This window comes from Pseudophryne corroboree, chromosome 8, assembly GCF_028390025.1.
Source record: "Pseudophryne corroboree isolate aPseCor3 chromosome 8, aPseCor3.hap2, whole genome shotgun sequence".
Classification (NCBI taxonomy): domain Eukaryota; kingdom Metazoa; phylum Chordata; class Amphibia; order Anura; family Myobatrachidae; genus Pseudophryne; species Pseudophryne corroboree.
The window spans coordinates 210,254,298-210,270,594 of NC_086451.1; positions in this window are offsets into that span (position 1 = coordinate 210,254,298).

Genomic DNA, 16,297 nt, shown 5'->3' on the forward strand with positions numbered 1-16,297 from the left:
TGTGTGCTCCTCCCTGTACTGTGCTGTATGTAGTGTGTGCTCCTCCCTTTACTGTGCTGTATGTAGTGTGTGCTCCTCCCTGTACTGTGCTGTATGTAGTGTGTGCTCCCTCCCTGTACTGTGCTGTACGTATTGTGTGCTCCCTCCCTGTGCTGTGCTGTATGTAGTGTGTGCTCCCTCCCTGTACTGTGCTGTATGTAGTGTGTGCTCCCTCCCTGTACTGTGCTGTACGTAGTGTGTGCTCCCTCCCTGTACTGTGCTGTATGTAGTGTGTGCTCCCTCCCTGTACTGTGCTGTATGTAGTGTGTGCTCCCTCCCTGTACTGTGCTGTATGTAGTGTGTACTCCCTCCCTGTACTGTGCTGTATGTAGTGTGTGCTCCCTCCCTGTACTGTGCTGTACGTAGTGTGTGCTTCCTCCCTGTACTGTGCTGTATGTAGTGTGTGCTCCCTCCCAGTACTGTGCTGTATGTAGTGTGTGCTCCCTCCCTGTACTGTGCTGTATGTAGTGTGTGCTCCCTCCCTGTACTGTGCTGTATGTAGTGTGTACTCCCTCCCTGTACTGTGCTGTATGTAGTGTGTGCTCCCTCCCTGTACTGCGCTGTACGTAGTGTGTGCTCCCTCCCTGTGCTGTGCTGTATGTAGTGTGTGCTCCTCCCTGTACTGTGCTGTATGTAGTGTGTGCTCCCTCCCTGTACTGTGCTGTATGTAGAGTGTGCTCCCTCCCTGTGCTGTGCTGTATGTAGTGTGTGCTCCTCCCTGTACTGTGCTGTCTGTAGTGTGTGCTCCTCCCTGTACTGTGCTGTATGTAGTGTGTGCTCCTCCCTGTGCAGTGCTGTATGTAGTGTGTGCTCCCTCCCTGTGCTGTGCTGTATGTAGTGTGTGCTCCTCCCTGTACTGTGCTGTATGTAGTGTGTGCTGCTCCCTGTACTGTGCTGTATGTAGTGTGTGCTCCCTCCTTGTACTGTTCTGTATGTAGTGTGTGCTCCCTCCCTGTACTGTGCTGTATGTATTGTGTGCTCCCTCCCTGTGCTGTATGTAGTGTGTGCTCCTCCCTGTACTGTGCTGTATGTAGTGTGTGCTCCCTCCCTGTACTGTGCTGTATGTAGTGTGTGCTCCCTCCCTGTGCTGTGCTGTATGTAGTGTGTGCTCCTCCCTGTACTGTGCTGTATGTAGTGTGTGCTCCCTCCCTGTGCTGTGCTGTATGTAGGGTGTGCTCCTCCCTGTACTGTGCTGTATGTAGTGTGTGATCCCTCCCTGTACTGTGCTGTATGTAGTGTGTGCTCCCTCCCTGTACTGTGCTGTATGTAGTGTGTGCTCCCTCCCTGTACTGTGCTGTATGGAGTGTGTGCTCCCTCCCTGTACTGTGCTGTATGTAGTGTGTGCTCCCTCCCTGTACTGTGCTGTATGGAGTGTGTGCTCCCTCCCTGTACTGTGCTGTATGTAGTGTGTGCTCCATCCCTGTACTGTGCTGTATGGAGTGTGTGCTCCCTCCCTGTACTGTGCTGTACATAGTGTGTGCTCCCTCCCTGTACTGTGCTGTATGTAGTGTGTGCTCCCTCCCTGTACTGTGCTGTATGTAGTGTGTGCTCCTACCTTTACTGTGCTGTATGTAGTGTATGCTCCTCCCTGTACTGTGCTGTATGTAGTGTGTGCTCCCTCCCTGTACTGTGTTGTATGTAGTGTGTGCTCCCTCCTTGTGCTGTGCTGTATGTAGTGTGTGCTCCCTCCCTGTACTGTGCTGTTTGTAGTGTGTGCTCCCTCCCTGTACTGTGCTGTACATAGTGTGTGCTCCCTCCCTGTGCTGTGCTGTATATAGTGTGTGCTCCCTCCCTGTGCAGTGCTGTATGTAGTGTGTGCTCCTCCCTGTACTGTGCTGTATGTAGTGTGTGCTCCTCCCTTTACTGTGCTGTATGTAGTGTGTGCTCCTCCCTGTACTGTGCTGTATGTAGTGTGTGCTCCCTCCCTGTACTGTGCTGTACGTAGTGTGTGCTCTCTCCCTGTACTGTGCTGTATGTAGTGTGTGCTTCCTCCCTGTACTGTGCTGTATGTAGTGTGTGCTCCCTCCCTGTGCAGTGCTGTATGTAGTGTGTGCTCCTCCCTGTACTGTGCTGTATGTAGTGTGTGCTCCCTCCCTGTACAGTGCTGTATGTAGTGTGAGCTCCCTCCCTGTACTGTGCTGTATGTAGTGTGTGCTCCCTCCCTGTACTGTGCTGTATGTAGAGTGTGCTCCCTCCCTGTACTGTGCTGTATGTAGTGTGTTCTCCCTCCCTGTGCAGTGCTGTATGTAGTGTGTGCTCCTCCCTGTACTGTGCTGTATGTAGTGTGTGCTCCTCCCTTTACTGTGCTGTATGTAGTGTGTGCTCCTCCCTGTACTGTGCTGTATGTAGTGTGTGCTCCCTCCCTGTACTGTGCTGTACGTAGTGTGTGCTCCCTCCCTGTGCTGTGCTGTATGTAGTGTGTGCTCCCTCCCTGTACTGTGCTGTATGTAGTGTGTGCTCCCTCCCTGTACTGTGCTGTTTGTAGTGTGTGCTCCCTCCCTGTACTGTGCTGTACTTAGTGTGTGCTCCCTCCCTGTACTGTGCTGTATGTAGTGTGTACTTCCTCCCTGTACTGTGCTGTATGTAGTGTGTGCTCCCTCCCTGTACTGTGCTGTACGTAGTGTGTGCTTCCTCCCTGTACTGTGCTGTATGTAGTGTGTGCTCCCTCCCAGTACTGTGCTGTATGTAGTGTGTGCTCCCTCCCTGTACTGTGTTGTATGTAGTGTGTGCTCCCTCCCTGTACTGTGCTGTATGTAGTGTGTGCTCCCTCCCTGTACTGTGCTGTATGTAGTGTGTACTCCCTCCCTGTACTGTGCTGTATGTAGTGTGTGCTCCCTCCCTGTACTGCGCTGTACGTAGTGTGTGCTCCCTCCCTGTGCTGTGCTGTATGTAGTGTGTGCTCCTCCCTGTACTGTGCTGTATGTAGTGTGTGCTCCCTCCCTGTACTGTGCTGTACGTAGTGTGTGCTCCCTCCCTGTGCTGTGCTGTATGTAGTGTGTGCTCCTCCCTGTACTGTGCTGTCTGTAGTGTGTGCTCCTCCCTGTACTGTGCTGTATGTAGTGTGTGCTCCTCCCTGTGCAGTGCTGTATGTAGTGTGTGCTCCCTCCCTGTGCTGTGCTGTATGTAGTGTGTGCTCATCCCTGTACTGTGCTGTATGTAGTGTGTGCTGCTCCCTGTACTGTGCTGTATGTAGTGTGTGCTCCCTCCTTGTACTGTGCTGTATGTAGTGTGTGCTCCCTCCCTGTACTGTGCTGTATGTATTGTGTGCTCCCTCCCTGTGCTGTATGTAGTGTGTGCTCCTCCCTGTACTGTGCTGTATGTAGTGTGTGCTCCCTCCCTGTACTGTGCTGTATGTAGTGTGTGCTCCCTCCCTGTGCTGTGCTGTATGTAGTGTGTGCTCCTCCCTGTACTGCGCTGTATGTAGTGTGTGCTCCCTCCCTGTGATGTGCTGTATGTAGGGTGTGCTCCTCCCTGTACTGTGCTGTATGTAGTGTGTGCTCCCTCCCTGTACTGTGCTGTATGTAGTGTGTGCTCCCTCCCTGTACTGTGCTGTATGTAGTGTGTGCTCCCTCCCTGTACTGTGCTGTATGGAGTGTGTGCTCCCTCCCTGTACTGTGCTGTATGGAGTGTGTGCTCCCTCCCTGTACTGTGCTGTATGGAGTGTGTGCTCCCTCCCTGTACTGTGCTGTATGGAGTGTGTGCTCCCTCTCTGTACTGTGCTGTATGTAGTGTGTGCTACATCCCTGTACTGTGCTGTATGGAGTTTGTGCTCCCTCCCTGTACTGTGCTGTACATAGTGTGTGCTCCCTCCCTGTACTGTGCTGTATGTAGTGTGTGCTCCCTCCCTGTACTGTGCTGTATGTAGTGTGTGCTCCCTCCCTGTACTGTGCTGTATGTAGTGTGTGCTCCTCCCTTTACTGTGCTGTATGTAGTGTGTGCTTCCTCCCTGTACTGTGCTGTACGTAGTGTGTGCTCCCTCCCTGTGCTGTGCTGTATGTAGTGTGTGCTCCTCCCTGTACTGTGCTGTCTGTAGTGTGTGCTCCTCCCTGTACTATGCTGTATGTAGTGTGTGCTCCTCCCTGTGCAGTGCTGTATGTAGTGTGTGCTCCCTCCCTGTGCTGTGCTGTATGTAGTGTGTGCTCCTCCCTGTACTGTGCTGTATGTAGTGTGTGCTGCTCCCTGTACTGTGCTGTATGTAGTGTGTGCTCCCTCCTTGTACTGTGCTGTATGTAGTGTGTGCTCCCTCCCTGTACTGTGCTGTATGTATTGTGTGCTCCCTCCCTGTGCTGTACGTAGTGTGTGCTTCCTCCCTGTACTGTGCTGTATGTAGTGTGTGCTCCCTCCCAGTACTGTGCTGTATGTAGTGTGTGCTCCCTCCCTGTACTGTGCTGTATGTAGTGTGTGCTCCCTCCCTGTACTGTGCTGTATGTAGTGTGTACTCCCTCCCTGTACTGTGCTGTATGTAGTGTGTGCTCCCTCCCTGTACTGCGCTGTACGTAGTGTGTGCTCCCTCCCTGTGCTGTGCTGTATGTAGTGTGTGCTCCTCCCTGTACTGTGCTGTATGTAGTGTGTGCTCCCTCCCTGTACTGTGCTGTATGTAGAGTGTGCTCCCTCCCTGTGCTGTGCTGTATGTAGTGTGTGCTCCTCCCTGTACTGTGCTGTCTGTAGTGTGTGCTCCTCCCTGTACTGTGCTGTATGTAGTGTGTGCTCCTCCCTGTGCAGTGCTGTATGTAGTGTGTGCTCCCTCCCTGTGCTGTGCTGTATGTAGTGTGTGCTCCTCCCTGTACTGTGCTGTATGTAGTGTGTGCTGCTCCCTGTACTGTGCTGTATGTAGTGTGTGCTCCCTCCTTGTACTGTTCTGTATGTAGTGTGTGCTCCCTCCCTGTACTGTGCTGTATGTATTGTGTGCTCCCTCCCTGTGCTGTATGTAGTGTGTGCTCCTCCCTGTACTGTGCTGTATGTAGTGTGTGCTCCCTCCCTGTACTGTGCTGTATGTAGTGTGTGCTCCCTCCCTGTGCTGTGCTGTATGTAGTGTGTGATCCCTCCCTGTACTGTGCTGTATGTAGTGTGTGCTCCCTCCCTGTACTGTGCTGTATGTAGTGTGTGCTCCCTCCCTGTACTGTGCTGTATGGAGTGTGTGCTCCCTCCCTGTACTGTGCTGTATGTAGTGTGTGCTCCCTCCCTGTACTGTGCTGTATGGAGTGTGTGCTCCCTCCCTGTACTGTGCTGTATGTAGTGTGTGCTCCATCCCTGTACTGTGCTGTATGGAGTGTGTGCTCCCTCCCTGTACTGTGCTGTACATAGTGTGTGCTCCCTCCCTGTACTGTGCTGTATGTAGTGTGTGCTCCCTCCCTGTACTGTGTTGTATGTAGTGTGTGCTCCCTCCTTGTGCTGTGCTGTATGTAGTGTGTGCTCCCTCCCTGTACTGTGCTGTTTGTAGTGTGTGCTCCCTCCCTGTACTGTGCTGTACATAGTGTGTGCTCCCTCCCTGTGCTGTGCTGTATATAGTGTGTGCTCCCTCCCTGTGCAGTGCTGTATGTAGTGTGTGCTCCTCCCTGTACTGTGCTGTATGTAGTGTGTGCTCCTCCCTTTACTGTGCTGTATGTAGTGTGTGCTCCTCCCTGTACTGTGCTGTATGTAGTGTGTGCTCCCTCCCTGTACTGTGCTGTACGTAGTGTGTGCTCTCTCCCTGTACTGTGCTGTATGTAGTGTGTGCTTCCTCCCTGTACTGTGCTGTATGTAGTGTGTGCTCCCTCCCTGTGCAGTGCTGTATGTAGTGTGTGCTCCTCCCTGTACTGTGCTGTATGTAGTGTGTGCTCCCTCCCTGTACAGTGCTGTATGTAGTGTGAGCTCCCTCCCTGTACTGTGCTGTATGTAGTGTGTGCTCCCTCCCTGTACTGTGCTGTATGTAGAGTGTGCTCCCTCCCTGTACTGTGCTGTATGTAGTGTGTTCTCCCTCCCTGTGCAGTGCTGTATGTAGTGTGTGCTCCTCCCTGTACTGTGCTGTATGTAGTGTGTGCTCCTCCCTTTACTGTGCTGTATGTAGTGTGTGCTCCTCCCTGTACTGTGCTGTATGTAGTGTGTGCTCCCTCCCTGTACTGTGCTGTACGTAGTGTGTGCTCCCTCCCTGTGCTGTGCTGTATGTAGTGTGTGCTCCCTCCCTGTACTGTGCTGTATGTAGTGTGTGCTCCCTCCCTGTACTGTGCTGTTTGTAGTGTGTGTTCCTCCCTGTACTGTGCTGTATGTAGTGTGTGCTCCTCCCTGTACTGTGCTGTATGTAGTGTGTGCTCCCTCCCTGTACTGTGCTGTACGTAGTGTGTGCTCTCTCCCTGTACTGTGCTGTATGTAGTGTGTGCTTCCTCCCTGTACTGTGCTGTATGTAGTGTGTGCTCCCTCCCTGTGCAGTGCTGTATGTAGTGTGTGCTCCTCCCTGTACTGTGCTGTATGTAGTGTGTGCTCCCTCCCTGTACAGTGCTGTATGTAGTGTGAGCTCCCTCCCTGTACTGTGCTGTATGTAGTGTGTGCTCCCTCCCTGTACTGTGCTGTATGTAGAGTGTGCTCCCTCCCTGTACTGTGCTGTATGTAGTGTGTTCTCCCTCCCTGTGCAGTGCTGTATGTAGTGTGTGCTCCTCCCTGTACTGTGCTGTATGTAGTGTGTGCTCCTCCCTTTACTGTGCTGTATGTAGTGTGTGCTCCTCCCTGTACTGTGCTGTATGTAGTGTGTGCTCCCTCCCTGTACTGTGCTGTACGTAGTGTGTGCTCCCTCCCTGTGCTGTGCTGTATGTAGTGTGTGCTCCCTCCCTGTACTGTGCTGTATGTAGTGTGTGCTCCCTCCCTGTACTGTGCTGTTTGTAGTGTGTGCTCCCTCCCTGTACTGTGCTGTACTTAGTGTGTGCTCCCTCCCTGTACTGTGCTGTATGTAGTGTGTACTTCCTCCCTGTACTGTGCTGTATGTAGTGTGTGCTCCCTCCCTGTACTGTGCTGTACGTAGTGTGTGCTTCCTCCCTGTACTGTGCTGTATGTAGTGTGTGCTCCCTCCCAGTACTGTGCTGTATGTAGTGTGTGCTCCCTCCCTGTACTGTGTTGTATGTAGTGTGTGCTCCCTCCCTGTACTGTGCTGTATGTAGTGTGTGCTCCCTCCCTGTACTGTGCTGTATGTAGTGTGTACTCCCTCCCTGTACTGTGCTGTATGTAGTGTGTGCTCCCTCCCTGTACTGCGCTGTACGTAGTGTGTGCTCCCTCCCTGTGCTGTGCTGTATGTAGTGTGTGCTCCTCCCTGTACTGTGCTGTATGTAGTGTGTGCTCCCTCCCTGTACTGTGCTGTACGTAGTGTGTGCTCCCTCCCTGTGCTGTGCTGTATGTAGTGTGTGCTCCTCCCTGTACTGTGCTGTCTGTAGTGTGTGCTCCTCCCTGTACTGTGCTGTATGTAGTGTGTGCTCCTCCCTGTGCAGTGCTGTATGTAGTGTGTGCTCCCTCCCTGTGCTGTGCTGTATGTAGTGTGTGCTCATCCCTGTACTGTGCTGTATGTAGTGTGTGCTGCTCCCTGTACTGTGCTGTATGTAGTGTGTGCTCCCTCCTTGTACTGTGCTGTATGTAGTGTGTGCTCCCTCCCTGTACTGTGCTGTATGTATTGTGTGCTCCCTCCCTGTGCTGTATGTAGTGTGTGCTCCTCCCTGTACTGTGCTGTATGTAGTGTGTGCTCCCTCCCTGTACTGTGCTGTATGTAGTGTGTGCTCCCTCCCTGTGCTGTGCTGTATGTAGTGTGTGCTCCTCCCTGTACTGCGCTGTATGTAGTGTGTGCTCCCTCCCTGTGATGTGCTGTATGTAGGGTGTGCTCCTCCCTGTACTGTGCTGTATGTAGTGTGTGCTCCCTCCCTGTACTGTGCTGTATGTAGTGTGTGCTCCCTCCCTGTACTGTGCTGTATGTAGTGTGTGCTCCCTCCCTGTACTGTGCTGTATGGAGTGTGTGCTCCCTCCCTGTACTGTGCTGTATGGAGTGTGTGCTCCCTCCCTGTACTGTGCTGTATGGAGTGTGTGCTCCCTCCCTGTACTGTGCTGTATGGAGTGTGTGCTCCCTCTCTGTACTGTGCTGTATGTAGTGTGTGCTACATCCCTGTACTGTGCTGTATGGAGTTTGTGCTCCCTCCCTGTACTGTGCTGTACATAGTGTGTGCTCCCTCCCTGTACTGTGCTGTATGTAGTGTGTGCTCCCTCCCTGTACTGTGCTGTATGTAGTGTGTGCTCCCTCCCTGTACTGTGCTGTATGTAGTGTGTGCTCCTCCCTTTACTGTGCTGTATGTAGTGTGTGCTTCCTCCCTGTACTGTGCTGTACGTAGTGTGTGCTCCCTCCCTGTGCTGTGCTGTATGTAGTGTGTGCTCCTCCCTGTACTGTGCTGTCTGTAGTGTGTGCTCCTCCCTGTACTATGCTGTATGTAGTGTGTGCTCCTCCCTGTGCAGTGCTGTATGTAGTGTGTGCTCCCTCCCTGTGCTGTGCTGTATGTAGTGTGTGCTCCTCCCTGTACTGTGCTGTATGTAGTGTGTGCTGCTCCCTGTACTGTGCTGTATGTAGTGTGTGCTCCCTCCTTGTACTGTGCTGTATGTAGTGTGTGCTCCCTCCCTGTACTGTGCTGTATGTATTGTGTGCTCCCTCCCTGTGCTGTATGTAGTGTGTGCTCCTCCCTGTACTGTGCTGTATGTAGTGTGTGCTCCCTCCCTGTACTGTGCTGTATGTAGTGTGTGCTCCCTCCCTGTGCTGTGCTGTATGTAGTGTGTGTTCCTCCCTGTACTGTGCTGTATGTAGTGTGTGCTCCCTCCCTGTGCTGTGCTGTATGTAGGGTGTGCTCCTCCCTGTACTGTGCTGTATGTAGTGTGTGCTCCCTCCCTGTACTGTGCTGTATGTAGTGTCTGCTCCCTCCCTGTACTGTGCTGTATGTAGTGTGTGCTGCCTCCCTGTACTGTGCTGTATGGAGTGTGTGCTCCCTCCCTGTACTGTCTTGTATGTAGTGTGTGCTCCCTCCCTGTACTGTGCTGTATGGAGTGTGTGCTCCCTCCCTGTACTGTGCTGTATGTAGTGTGTGCTCCATCCCTGTACTGTGCTGTATGGAGTGTGTGCTCCCTCCCTGTACTGTGCTGTACATAGTTTGTGCTCCCTCCCTGTACTGTGCTGTATGTAGTGTGTGCTCCCTCCCTGTACTGTGCTGTATGTAGTGTGTGCTCCCTCCCTGTACTGTGCTGTATGTAGTGTATGCTCCTCCCTTTACTGTGCTGTATGTAGTGTGTGCTCCTCCCTGTACTGTGCTGTATGTAGTGTGTGCTCCCTCCCTGTACTGTGTTGTATGTAGTGTGTGCTCCCTCCCTGTGCTGTGCTGTATGTAGTGTGTGCTCCCTCCCTGTACTGTGCTGTACGTAGTGTGTGCTCCCTCCCTGTGCTGTGCTGTATATAGTGTCTGCTCCCTCCCTGTGCAGTGCTGTATGTAGTGTGTGCTCCTCCCTGTACTGTGCTGTATGTAGTGTGTGCTCCTCCCTTTACTGTGCTGTATGTAGTGTGTGCTCCTCCCTGTACTGTGCTGTACGTAGTGTGTGCTCCCTCCCTGTACTGTGCTGTACGTAGTGTGTGCTCCCTCCCTGTGCTGTGCTGTATGTAGTGTGTGCTCCCTCCCTGTTCTGTGCTGTATGTAGTGTGTGCTCCCTCCCTGTACTGTGCTGTACGTAGTGTGTGCTCCCTCCCTGTACTGTGCTGTATGTAGTGTGTGCTCCCTCCCTGTACTGTGCTGTATGTAGTGTGTACTCCCTCCCTGTACTGTGCTGTATGTAGTGTGTGCTCCCTCCCTGTACTGTGCTGTACGTAGTGTGTGCTTCCTCCCTGTACTGTGCTGTATGTAGTGTGTGCTCCCTCCCAGTACTGTGCTGTATGTAGTGTGTGCTCCCTCCCTGTACTGTGTTGTATGTAGTGTGTGCTCCCTCCCTGTACTGTGCTGTATGTAGTGTGTGCTCCCTCCCTGTACTGTGCTGTATGTAGTGTGTACTCCCTCCCTGTACTGTGCTGTATGTAGTGTGTGCTCCCTCCCTGTACTGCGCTGTACGTAGTGTGTGCTCCCTCCCTGTGCTGTGCTGTATGTAGTGTGTGCTCCTCCCTGTACTGTGCTGTATGTAGTGTGTGCTCCCTCCCTGTACTGTGCTGTACGTAGTGTGTGCTCCCTCCCTGTGCTGTGCTGTATGTAGTGTGTGCTCCTCCCTGTACTGTGCTGTCTGTAGTGTGTGCTCCTCCCTGTACTGTGCTGTATGTAGTGTGTGCTCCTCCCTGTGCAGTGCTGTATGTAGTGTGTGCTCCTCCCTGTGCAGTGCTGTATGTAGTGTGTGCTCCCTCCCTGTGCTGTGCTGTATGTAGTGTGTGCTCCTCCCTGTACTGTGCTGTATGTAGTGTGTGCTGCTCCTTGTACTGTGCTGTATGTAGTGTGTGCTCCCTCCTTGTACTGTTCTGTATGTAGTGTGTGCTCCCTCCCTGTACTGTGCTGTATGTATTGTGTGCTCCCTCCCTGTGCTGTATGTAGTGTGTGCTCCTCCCTGTACTGTGCTGTATGTAGTGTGTGCTCCCTCCCTGTACTGTGCTGTATGTAGTGTGTGCTCCCTCCCTGTGCTGTGCTGTATGTAGTGTGTGCTCCTCCCTGTACTGTGCTGTATGTAGTGTGTGCTCCCTCCCTGTGCTGTGCTGTATGTAGGGTGTGCTCCTCCCTGTACTGTGCTGTATGTAGTGTGTGCTCCCTCCCTGTACTGTGCTGTATGTAGTGTGTGCTCCCTCCCTGTACTGTGCTGTATGTAGTGTGTGCTCCCTCCCTGTACTGTGCTGTATGGAGTGTGTGCTCCCTCCCTGTACTGTGCTGTATGTAGTGTGTGCTCCCTCCCTGTACTGTGCTGTATGGAGTGTGTGCTCCCTCCCTGTACTGTGCTGTATGTAGTGTGTGCTCCATCCCTGTACTGTGCTGTATGGAGTGTGTGCTCCCTCCCTGTACTGTGCTGTACATAGTGTGTGCTCCCTCCCTGTACTGTGCTGTATGTAGTGTGTGCTCCCTCCCTGTACTGTGCTGTATGTAGTGTGTGCTCCCTCCCTGTACTGTGCTGTATGTAGTGTGTGCTCCTTCCTTTACTGTGCTGTATGTAGTGTATGCTCCTCCCTGTACTGTGCTGTATGTAGTGTGTGCTCCCTCCCTGTACTGTGTTGTATGTAGTGTGTGCTCCCTCCCTGTGCTGTGCTGTATGTAGTGTGTGCTCCCTCCCTGTACTGTGCTGTTTGTAGTGTGTGCTCCCTCCCTGTACTGTGCTGTACGTAGTGTGTGCTCCCTCCCTGTGCTGTGCTGTATATAGTGTGTGCTCCCTCCCTGTGCAGTGCTGTATGTAGTGTGTGCTCCTCCCTGTACTGTGCTGTATGTAGTGTGTGCTCCTCCCTTTACTGTGCTGTACGTAGTGTGTGCTCCCTCCCTGTGCTGTGCTGTATATAGTGTGTGCTCCCTCCCTGTACTGTGCTGTATGTAGTGTGTGCTCCCTCCCTGTACTGTGCTGTATGTAGTGTGTGCTCCCTCCCTGTACTGTGCTGTATGTAGTGTGTGCTCCCTCCCTGTGCAGTGCTGTATGTAGTGTGTGCTCCTCCCTGTACTGTGCTGTATGTAGTGTGTGCTCCCTCCCTGTACAGTGCTGTATGTAGTGTGAGCTCCCTCCCTGTACTGTGCTGTATGTAGTGTGTGCTCCCTCCCTGTACTGTGCTGTATGTAGTGTGTGCTCCCTCCCTGTACTGTGCTGTATGTAGTGTGTGCTCCCTCCCTGTGCAGTGCTGTATGTAGTGTGTGCTCCTCTTCCCTGTACTGTGCTGTATGTAGTGTGTGCTCCTCCCTGTACTGTGCTGTATGTAGTGTGTGCTCCTCCCTGTACTGTGCTGTATGTAGTGTGTGCTCCTCCCTGTACTGTGCTGTATGTAGTGTGTGCTTCCTCCCTGTACTGTGCTGTATGGAGTGTGTGCTCCCTCCCTGTACTGTGCCATATGTAGTGTGTGCTCCCTCCCTGTACTGTGCTGTATGTAGTGTGTGCTCCCTCCCTGTACTTTGAAACATATAAGGTTAAAAAGGGGTTTGTAGAATGAAAAATCAATAAAATCAGAAGTAGATTAAAGGCATGACTGCATTGTCAGTAGACACTGGAAGTGGCATATCAGTCCTTGTATATTCAAACGTACATCAGGGAAGGGCATTGTAGCAGCATATGCATAAAGTCGCAGGTAAACATTAGCATATCGTAAAGCAAAAGATGCCCCAACTGTGTCTATCTCAGAATCAGGACCTCTGAGGAGTGACCTGCCCTCTTGACAGGCCCTCCCCCTCAACAGACTCCACCCCCATTAGGGCTGCTTCCAAAAATATCCCAGGCTGGTGTTCGATCCCAATCCGCCCCTGAGTGTAATTACTAGAAGGGAAGCAGTGCTCTGTTTAATTACTTGCATTACATGATGTAAAAGTGTGAAGAAGATGCAGAGAAGGTAAAACCACACTTGTTGACCTGATACTACAAAAATCATAAGTAAAGTAGCCATTTGAAATCCCTATATGTTGCTTTACACCAAAGAGCTGATATGTGATTTCCTGCCACTGCCAGAGCTAAAGTACGTATCTACATCTGTTGCTCGACAGTCCTGCATAGAGATGTGCACCGCCGCCAACCCCCATGTTTTAGTTTTGTATCTATATCAGCTTTCTGTTTTGGGTCAGCCTCACGTGTTTTGGTTTTGGATCTGTATTTTTTTCAAAAAGTAATAAAAACCTGCTTATGTCATATAATTTTGCCTTTTTTTGTTGGTCTACAGTATTATTAACCTAAATACATAGACATTTCTATAATGGGTCCAGGGGGGCCCACACTGCACACCCTGCACCTATATATTATACTGGGTGGTCTTCAGTTTGCCGGCTGTCGGAATCCTGGCGCACAGTGTGCCAGAATCAAGACAGCCAGCATACCGACACCTTTTCTCCCTTTTGGGGGTCCACAACCCCCCTGGAGGGAGAATAGACAGCGTGGCGCACATAGCCCGCAAGGGGCTCATTTGCGCTCGCCCAGCTGTCAGTATGCCAGCGGTCAGGATTCCGGCGAAGGTATGCTGGCCACCGGGAGCCCAGCCACCGGCATACCCTACTACACCCTATTATACTAACCCCTCTGGGGTCCGCGGCGTCCGCCCTGCAGTGCGGACACAAATAACTTGGAAAATGGCACTGGAGAGACTTGCACTTGAGCAGTAGATTATGCCAGAGTCTACTTGCTGCTGGAGAGGAGGGGGCACGCAGGTCCCCTCCTTTCTTAAAAATGCCCCAGCCTCAGTAACATTAACTTCCAGTCATTTACACTCAATTTTGACTACCTCACAGCTCACAATATTGTTTTCAGCCAGTTCAGCCCAAAATATTGCACCGAGCTAGCTGGCTGATTAAGCTAAGTGACATAGAGGTGATGCCTACCAGGAAAAAGACAACAAAAGAAGATTCCAAAAAAGATTGATTGATTGATTGATTAATTGATTGATTGATTGATTGTGGTACGCATTGGCAACTGTATGGTTCTTATTCTCTGTGAGGTGAGGCCTAGCAGCAAAGACAATAACAGAAGAATCAAAAAAATATTGATAAATTGATTGATTGTGGTAGGCAACTGTATTGTACATATTTTCTGTGAAGTGAGGCCTAGTAGCAAAAATATAATACAAGAAGAATGAAAAAAATATTGCTTGACTGATTGCACTAAAATTTCCCTTTATTAGAGTTGTTATTTTCTTTACCACTGTAAAATATTGTTTTTTTTTTTATTTCAGATGCCCTGACTTAAACCCTGTATGCCCTTGGGCATCGGCTTTAGAAGATGACGTTGAAGATTAGTATTTTCATGACTGATGGCATTGGCAGCAGCTGCAGAGCTATTATTTGATTGCTCTTCTCTCTACTGATTGTTATCCACATCAACAAATACACAGAAGTGGTACAAACAGTAGAACAATATATATATATTTTTTTTTACTACTTTTTTTCCCGCAAATGACAGCTCACACTGCAGGGTATCACAGCACTTATATGTATATAATAAATGTAGTGGGGTACAATACTCAGAAGAAATAGTGCAATCAGTAGAACAATATATATATATATTTTTTTTTACTACTTTTTCATTTTGGTTATATGTACTGTATGCAAACAAATGCAGTGGGGTACAGCATACACAACAATTTGCACAATTTATTTTTACTTTTTTCAACTTTTTATTAACTTTTTTAAAACTTTTTTTAGCAAATGACACTGCAGAGTCACACTCCTTGTATTTGGAGTGGATGGACACAGCACAGCAGCAGCCACTGACTAAAGTGGACATACAGTTGACACAGCAGCAGCCATTGGCTGGAGTGGATGTACATTGGACACAGCACAATGGAGACAGCACAGCCCAGTAGCCACTGACTGGAGTGGTTGGACAGTGGGCGCAGCACAACAAAGCAGCCTACACTGACTGGAGGGGATGTAGTTATGCGACCAATAGGGACTATTCCCACTCATGGGTGTCCACTGAGCCCACTGCATGGCGAGCCCACCCAGACTTTTATGATCCAAGTGAATCCGAGTACCAGCTCACGTTTTACCACACATCTCTAGTCCTGACTGCTCATATTGGTGTAAGATATTATTTATTATTATACTTTTCTTTTTTTTTTTGGTAGAAAAATATGTTGTTTGATATGTCAGCATTGTAATACAGTGCAGTGTAGTACTACATAGAAATAGAAGAGAATGTCTATTGTGTTATATGAGATGAGGGCAGAAAAAAGTCAATTCCAGATAATGACAAAAATAAGATTCTTGTCACCCTTCATTGACCTTGACTTGACAAAGTACACATGTGCAGTCACTAGGGTAACCGCTACAGTGGCATTAGGTGAAGTTAGGTGCAAGTGGTAAGGTGGAAACTAAAACATGTAATGAGACAGGCCAACACCTAATAATGATAAAAATTTTAAGCTATCAAAACAAATGTTAAAACAAAAAATCTTATGTTTATTATCTGGTTGGGTGTATTCATGTCTGGGTGTAAGTACAACTGACATAAACCTGGAACATACAGTATTGTACAGTATTGTATGTTATTGATACAGAGCTACTTGAGTCATGAGATGACTATCATTAAGTATATGAGCCTAAATATACTGTTTTATGAGCAGTTTTGAGACAATTTTTGGATACATAAATGTCCGACTCAGCATGAGTGATTAAATATACAGCATTTGATAGAGTGATTACACCGTGGAGTTGTGCATTTTACCAGCTGAAATTATGAGTAATGATAATATTACTAAGTCCTCATTTTTTAGATTCTGGCTGAGTAGATATGTTGGCTGATTCAAGCTTTGTACTCATATAAAACATGGCTTTGTTCTGCTTAAAGTGAAGAAAAGCAAAGGTATTTTTTCAATTAGTATTTGACTCCACCAATCCTTTGATATTTAGTCAGCTGCAAAGAATTATGAGAAATTACTAATAAATGACTTTCACATTTATATAATATTGGGATTCACAAATGTGCATAGATTGATTATGTTGGGATGGCTTTATATAGACACATATTTGTTCTCCAGTTATGATCATAAAATAAAAGGTTTTGATCATTTGTGCAGCACCACATACTGTATATACCACTGAGCAGAGCTCATTATGGCTATAATAGTGTAATATATTAATATATTAATATATTGTGGGGAGAGGGCTTGTGTCTCACCTCAATTGCACACATTCTGGTGGGAACAACTCCCTCCAAGGGAGAAGAAAACAAGACCTGCACATTCTGTACCTGCAGTGGAGATTTATAACTCCAGGCTTTGTGAACTGCACAACTGAAATTGGAGAAACAGAGGTCCGGGTTTTCCAGCTCACCCAGAGACAGCAGGAAGTCATAGGCAAGAAATGTGTTTAAAACTCCCATACATCCACTGCAGGTTACACTGATGCCCATTAGGGCCCAGCGAGTAGGCTGTAGTTTTATAGTGCCAGGGACTGATGACATTGGCTGTGCCGGGAGAGCACGGCGGACTGACTGCTGAGCACAAGGAGTGCTAGTACTTTTTATGTTTGTTGGTTCATATTCTGTACTACAGCGCAGATCTGGATTAAAGCTTTGGGAGGCCAGGTGCAATAAAGAGCAGGGGGCCCCCATGAACTAAAATAAAAATTTTATATGTAGA